The sequence below is a fragment of the Crocodylus siamensis genome, chromosome 1 (genome assembly GCF_052110815.1).
Source record: "Crocodylus siamensis isolate JL-2025a chromosome 1, ASM5211081v1, whole genome shotgun sequence".
NCBI lineage: Eukaryota > Metazoa > Chordata > Crocodylia > Crocodylidae > Crocodylus > Crocodylus siamensis.
Genome location: NC_143395.1, coordinates 355,204,674 through 355,212,888, shown reverse-complemented (window position 1 = coordinate 355,212,888; position 8,215 = coordinate 355,204,674).

Below are 8,215 nucleotides of genomic sequence, written 5' to 3'. Positions count from 1 at the left end.
TTAAATTATGCTTGTTCTGTCTTCTCTTCCATGTGGTTGTTGACAGATGTTTGGGGGGGGAGAAAATCCTCCTTTCTGCCTGACCTTAAATGTTGTCCCACGCATATCTTGTTCAAAGTATATACACAAAAATATTTTAAAATATTTTTCAGGGGGAAAAAATTACATTTATCATTTAAAATGACAGAACTGGAGTGGAAAACACCCAGGTGATTGCAATTTGTTTTGCTATATATCCATGAAAACTCCCTGTAGTGGAAAGAAAATATAGCAAGCAGGTTATGATAACAAAATATATCTATTTTCTTACATTTATCGTCACATTTAAGCCATTCTTCCCAAACAGCTCTGTAAAACATATAGATTTGTAATAGGGGTAATATTCCCCCAGGGCTAAGTTGAGTAAAAAATGGTAGGAATAATTTACATAAATGTGAATCATGTAATTGAGAAAACTAAAGGAGGTGGCTGTGGGAGAGAGAAGGGACAAGAACAATGGAAAGACAGGAAACAGGACACAGAAGACAAACTGATTTAAAGATTTGGAGTGACTAGTTATTTTTACACTAGGAAAACTGTCTTAAAGAGGAAGAGTGATTAAGCCAGAAACAATGACAGATACAAAAAAACAATCTCAACAGCAACAGCATCCTGCAAAGGAAGACAAGTGCCTCTGGGTTATCTCCATGAGGAGTTTCAAATCTCAGTTTGGTTGCAGAAGCAAGTCTTATTTAATATCAGGTGCTATCTTGCTGTGTGTTGTCAAGTCCAAAGGGACCATCAGATCCTTCCACATATTGAAAGGAGATCAAAGGGACGTGACTTTGTTCACATTCCTCCAGGTAACATGATATACTGACAATCACAGAAAGCGTGGGTTAGTGTAATAGCTATATAGGTGGATATAAACTTAAACAAAAGGGAAGGGTGCATATATGGAAAAGCAGATCCTTGCCATCTCTGTCAGAAAGGCAGCAATTTAATAACAAAAGATCAAAATCTAAAAATTAACATGTCAGTGAATAAGCAGCTTCATTGCATTATTTTATATGTTTTTTTATCTGAAAGGAATGACTTCTCAATACCTTCTAGCTTTTTGTAATCCAACAGAAAACTGCTATCTTTCCTTGTTGCTTCTGTGATATTCTCCAAATGTGCTAGTTCTTTGTGAACAAACAGGACATAGATGCCTGATACTACCAACTCTTTCGGTGTAATCAGTATTGCAGTTAAGTCCCACTGCTGATTAAGGGATTATTACTCTTGGCTGTAAATTCTACACCAATAAGTGGTTGGAGGTCAGGCCTTAAATATTGGACAGCACACAACAAATGAGAGCAAGAAAAATCAGTGAAGAAAGGAGGACTGAGAGAATAAGGGCTCCAAATATAAGCCTGTAATGTGTAAATAGTTATGTGTTAACTTCTTGGCCCAGCACAGCCAATGGGATTTCCATGATTACTTACATGTGTAGAAAGAGGTAGTTAGCCATATTAGTCTGAAGACAGGCAGAAGGCAGGGCAGGGTAGCATCTCAGAGACTACCTGGTTCAGATGCATAAGCTTTCATAGGCAACAGCTTATTTCATCAGATGCTATGAAGAAGACTATAGAACTGAAGTAGAGTCAGTAACTCATAAATTTAAACTCTTAAATGAAAATAATAAGAAAAAATAATTAGGTTCCTTAATAAAACCAAGGTATCCCAGAAGGTGGAGAACCAAATACTTGAATGTTTCCCTGACCATAATCTTTTCCCAGTCTTGGCTCAAAAGTGCGATAGAGAAACTAAGTGCCATGGAGGCAACAAAACAGTATGCTTTCAGAATAAAAAAGTTAGCACAACATATTGAAGAGGAAACCAAAAAGGAAACCAAGAGATCAGCTTGAAAGAGCAATTTCTTAGTAGAGGACAAAATCCTTGACTGCCAAGCGCAACTTTCTGAGCTACTTTCTGACCCATAGCCCTTCTTTCATTCTCCATCTCATCTTTTCCTTTTTATCTTTGCTGTCACCTTCTTCCAAATTTCTCACAAAGCTGACCTTTACCCTTGGCTCACTCAATGCAAATGGATGCAAGAATCCCAGAAAGTAAGCAGCTTTCCAAGTTCCTGAACCAGAAATGATTTGACTTCATTCAATACAACAGACACACACATATGGGACCAGTGAAGTAGACTGCCACACCGCCTGGAGAAGAAAAGCCTTCTAAGGCCACAGCACAAGCTCCACAATGGGCCAGTCCAAGATGGTAACTCTGAAAAGCTGCAGAAGTCAGCTCACACGGGCCAGTTCCAACAATACCCTCCCACTCTTCTGCTTCCTGATCCAGGCACGTATCACATTTCATTTTGGACACTGCACCTTGCAACAAAATGTGCATCAGTTCTGGGCCATTGAGGGATCATCAAGGGGACACCCTGCAAGGTGCAAAATGAACAACTGGTCATAGATGTTTAACTCATTGAGGGCCATGGCAGAGGGAGTTTCAATCTCCTTGGAGGACTACATATCTATTCACTGTCACCACTTGGTTTCAAAATGTATATCATAAAGTTTTAAAAAGTCAAATTTCTTTCTTTCTTTCAACATGGCAGCTGACAGGTTTGTTTGCTCAGGACTCTGAGAGCTTCTCCTTGTTTTGTGAGCCTTTCTCCCTCTTTGTTTTTCCTCCCTCAGACAGGCTGGCCCCTTTCCCACCATAGCCCTTTTCATAACCTTTTCCTGACTTTATTCACCTTTTATGAGCCCTTTCTCCTGCAGTAACCCTCTCCCCTTCCCTCTGGGTTTATTTTGTCCCGTTCCCCACTCCCTCCCACTCCTGCAGCTGCTGTGCTGCTTATTCTTTTCCCTTCTCTTCCCTCCTATTTTGCTCACCTTTCTCCTCTCCTCTGGTGTATGGCACTTTGTTTTCCAGCTTCTTTGTTCCCTGTGGGCCAGAGGGCTGCCCACCCCTCTGGTTGCTTGCAAGGTTAACCCTTTTTTTGCCAGAATGGCTGCAGGTATCTCCAAGCACACCACTGCAGGGACTTCTGACCCTCTGGACCAGAGGGTGCTGTGGGGGTGCTGGTAGGCTGTGAAAACATCCTTGATGTTGCGTGGGTAAGTTCAGTCCCTATCATTTTCCTCAGTTTCTCTGCTTTGGTGAAGGTTGTGGTAGCAGGTGTGTCTGTCGGGGCTGTTTTTTGCCTTGCAATGCCCATAGACACACCAGCCATGCATGTGGCAGCCTCCAATGTTCCCCCATTTTTCTCAGACAACAAGCTCGCCAATTGCCTGAGCCCTTATGGCATGGTGACAGGCCCTGTCCATAAACTGCTGCTTAGCAGCAAGATCCCTGAGCTCCAGCATGTCCTGTCCTTTAAACACCAGATGTTCATGCTTCTTGACAAGGAGGATTGGGTTTTGCCCCACTCCATGTCCCTCCTGATTGACAGTCAGTGGTACGAGGTTTACTTCACTACTGGGGACACCTCATGCTTTCACTATTGTAGCAGGTCCCACCTGTCCCACCCAGTGCCTGAAGAAGAAGTAGGCTGCAGCAGGGTCGCCTGTGGCTGTGCCTGATGGTGGCACATCTTCCTCTGGTGCAACAGCCCCATTGGAGGATGGGCCTTTCTTCCAGCTGCTCCCTACTTCATCAGAGTCAACTGGCTCTGCAGCGGTAGACTCAAGCCTCCACTTTCCTCCCCCCCCCATATGGGAGGTTTTGGCTCCTCCTGCTGGGAAGGCCAAGTCCCAGAAACAGAAGGGGTTCTTCCAAAAAGGCCTCATCATCCCCTCAAGACCTCCCCAGCACTTCAAGGGGAGCTGAGGTTAGTGAATGGGACCCACCACCTCTGCCTGCCTCCTCAGCACCCCCCGCCCCAGTCCTGTAGTGGTCAGGGGTGACCTGGGGCAAGAACAGTTGCAGGGGAGTCCACCAGCCCTCCCTGCACCCCTCAGCTCCCTGAGCCTGATGAGGTTGAAATGGAGGTTGGGCCCTCTGGGAGCCACAAGCAGCTTCAGGATCAAGAGTGCCTGGCCCAGGAGAGTGCCCCTCCCAAGAAATTGGGGACTAATGTCCCCTGCTTCAGGACTAGGCAGAGGATACTGCTTCCACAGGGCCTGATTCTGAGACTCATGGTAAAGGGGCAAGTCCCTCCCCACCAGCCCTTGGCAGCTCTCAGTGCAGGATGTGTACAGCTCCTCCTCCTTGTGGTTAGATTTTGATTCTACCTCTGAGGATGAGTTGACAGAAGACCTGCCTCAGGAGGTGGCATCCTCTGATGTGGCTACAGTGCCCCCTGCCATGGGGAAGTCCCCGCCCCAGAGGCAAAATCCATTCCTGTTTCTGCAGAAGCTGCCTGTGCTGGTTACTCTGTCAAACACCTTATTGAATTTCTTGATCAAACCAAGCACCACTGGAAGGTTGCACAGAGCATTTGCAAATGGTTCCCAGAACCAAGGTTGTAGCAGCAGCACTGTACTCCACTTCAGAGATGCAACATTATGGTTTTCACCTGAGCAAGCTTGTGGGAGATGCTTGCTGAATGATGCATAGGCTGGCAGACTGTAGGCACATTTTTTCCCTATCCTGCATGATTACTCCTCTCTGGTGTTCCTGTCTGCTCTTTTGATTTGCCTATCCCCCTTTCTACAACCCTCATGCATGCCTGTATGGGCTTTGGCTCTCTCAGTGCCAATGGCTGCCAAGCCCCTGTTAAGCAAAAGGCTCTCTTTCATTTCCTGCACCAAAACCAGCTAGATGTCACAGTGCTGCACAAAATGCATGCTGCCACAGCTTAGCAAGCCAACTGACATGTTGCCTGGTGAGGCCGTCTGTTCCTGGGTCATAGCACCTCCCTCAGAACAGGGGTTGTGATTCTCTTGTCACTGCAGCTGATACGTGACTCGGCGGTTGCCCAAGAGGTCATCCCTGACCACCTGCTGTTTGTATCTTGTTGGCACGACATCACCTCCTTCTCATTACCATATCTGCGCCTGATGTTGGGTGGGAACAACTCACCCTCATTTGAACCCTGACTGATTTTCTACAGAGCACAGCTGATGGCAATGACTGCTTCCTCAGTGGGGATCTTAATTCGAACGATCAACAAGCAGCTTGACCAGAATGGACCAGAACCCCATCTGCCCTCAGCCCAGCAGCTGCAGACTGCTTTGGAGGCAGCAGACGTCATTGCCATATGGCCATTCCCAAGCTGACACAAGGCAGTACACCTGGCTGATGGTTACAGCTGATGTGATTGCCATGGCATGCTGTGGCCGCTTGTGCATTGCCAAGTTTTACCTGCCTGCCCTGCAGGGCAGCTGCTTCATCCCACCTAGAGTCTTAGATTGCAATCCATGGATAGCGACCTGGGTGGCAGGCTCAGTAGTTCTTTGACTCTTCCTGTGCCTCCAGATAGCAATGCCAGGCTTTCACCTTGATGCAGTCCCCTAGGGGGCCCTGTACAAATGGGTGGACCATGTCCCAAATGCATGGTTCGCGTCCCACACCATCATCCTTGTCACTCATCCTGAACGAGGTGGTGGCAGCATCTAATGGCACTGGACCTTGGTGCCTTCCTTGCAGCGCTAATTTGGGCCTCTTGGACATTGCCTATTTTTTTTCTTTTTCATGCCATGCAGCTGAGGTGGGCCCATCTGCCTGGTCAACTTTGTTTGGTTAGGCCAAGATGGCCACCTTCCAGAGCTGAAGGAGTCAAGTCACTGGGGCTAGTACTGATGCCACCCTGTGACTCTCCGGGTTTTGGTCTGGGCATGCCTGTTGCTGCAATTCTCACATGTTGTTCTCCAGCAGACAGTACCCACCTTCCAGGCATGTTGGGACATTTCAGGGGTGCTCTGCAGTGTTGCGGGTACTCATTTGGCCCTCAAGCTGTGACCCTGCTCCCCCCCCCATTCCTCCTAAACATTTCCAAAAGTATTTTGAACAAAAAAATACCTTGAGCACAGTTCTTCCACTAAAAATGCAATAAGTCACTAAATTTTGGAAAGTAACTCTTAGGTGGGACAAAGAACTTTGACTTCTTGGTACTTTGATTTCAATGAAGCAAAGTATAAATGAGGTACTGGTAGTTCTGTGGTTTAGGCTTGAATTCCAGTTGGCAGTAGCTCACCACATTGCTACCCAAGAAATATCACTGCCATATAGTACTATTACATAAGTCACTAATAGATTGTCATATCCAGCCAGAAAAATGCTCTAAAATGTATTCATTGCTAATGAATAAGCAATATTTATATGCTTTTGTACAAAAAAGTAACATTTCATTTGTCCAATGGATATAAGCACCTTTGACAACCTTTTAGGCAACTATTACAAAAGTGGTATCTTTGAAAAAAGTCATAAAGGGCCAGTTTATTAAATTTTGTAAATCATAAGGGCTGTCTGCAAATGCAGAACACTGTGGCTGATTTAGTTGTTGGCCTAGAAACTCTGCTGTTAGGACCATTAAACAGGTCCAGAGTTTAAGCTGCATAGTAAATTATATACCAAAGAAACAGACATTGAATCTTTCCTCATGTTTCCTGTTTTTAAACTACAGAGCAGCTGCACTGCAGCATTCAGAGAGATACACTGACACTACACTTGTTGTTGGGCTGCAAATTAAAAACAGAGATACCTTGGGTTCCTAGACCTTAATCAGTCAAAGTAGGAAAAGATTATTTAGTCCTTGACTGAATCCCAAGGGTGAGCATAAAGGAGCAAATTGGAATGTAAGCCTTGACCACTACAGCAGTCAGCCTACACAGTTTGAGCAAACTAGATTAGATAAATATATCTGAGGCACACCCAGGGTTTTCCAACAGTATCCACCCAGGGTTTTCCAGCAGTATCCCAGTACGTAGGGCTTGCCAGCATCTACTCTGATGATGATGATGACAAGCACAAATTTTAAAGCGGGGGGAAAAAGGAACATGCTCATACTATTCAGCCTCTCCCCTCACACACACCTCTTTTTTAGGTATGGCATGTGAGTATGCAATTACCAGCAGATATATCAACAAAGTAACATAAATGTACCATATTGCCTTGTAATATAAACCTGATGAAAAATGAATCAGGTGGCAACCTGGGACACAAGAATCATATCTGAATGAGATACTAAAAGAGGTTTTTGATTTACAGTTCTCAACACATTACTCTATATTCTGTCCCTTCACAATGACTTACGGCGTATCATGATAAAGTACACTGTGATTAGAAATTGTCCAGTCCTGTGGCCTTTCATGAAAAGTGGAAGTAAATATGTCAGTCAAGAATGTTTGGTTTGCATCTGCTCAACAACCGTGATTAAGTTTAGCTTTCAATAAACCAATAAGACTATTTTTGACAACTGAAAATAAGAGTTAGTGCTAGAAATGTAAAATGGGCAACCTTTTACAACCTGCCCTTTGGTACTTGAGCTAATTATCCTAATATGCTACATTTATAGTGTAAAGTACCACACCCAAACAAGGAATATCTGACTCCATGCTGAAAACTGTAAATCATTCTATACAAGTTGTCAGCAGGGGGAACTATTAATTCATGTACTAACTTTCAGCCTACAGTGATATAAGAAATGGGCACTATCCAAACACATGCATATTTACAGATTTGTTGACTAGTATCACCGAAGTGACCAGCCAGGCACCAGGAGTCATAAAACCTAACACAACTTGACCAAACAAAACAGATATTAAAGCAAAAACAAGCATGGCATCTTTTTAAATTTTGTATAGATTGTGGAGGCTCCAATTAAAATGCAACATGGTCTTGAGGCATTGAAAAAATATTCTTTCTGAAATTAATGAACTAGATTCAATAAAGGCAACTGTATAGTGGATAACATGAGAAGAAATAACCCAATGTACAAATATAGAGCCACGTGCTACTCTCCCACAGGAAAACCCAGAAGAGGAGAAAACTAAATTAAAATATCTACAGCTTTGAAGCTGCTATTAATATTGTGGCAGAGAAGGTTTTCCAGCCATAAAGATAAGGCCAAAGCTGTATCCTCAGAGGCACAATATTCAGAGGGAAATCAAGAAGATATAGGTGTGAAAAGAATGCATGAAAGGGGATTAAAATCAGAGATTACACTTCAATGACCATTCAACAGGTGTAAGTAGTTTGGGAAATTTTCTGCAATAGCCTCTGCTAAACTTCCTTCAGCTCTTCTCCATCACCACTGACATTTTCCAGAATCCCATAAGACCCCATCTGT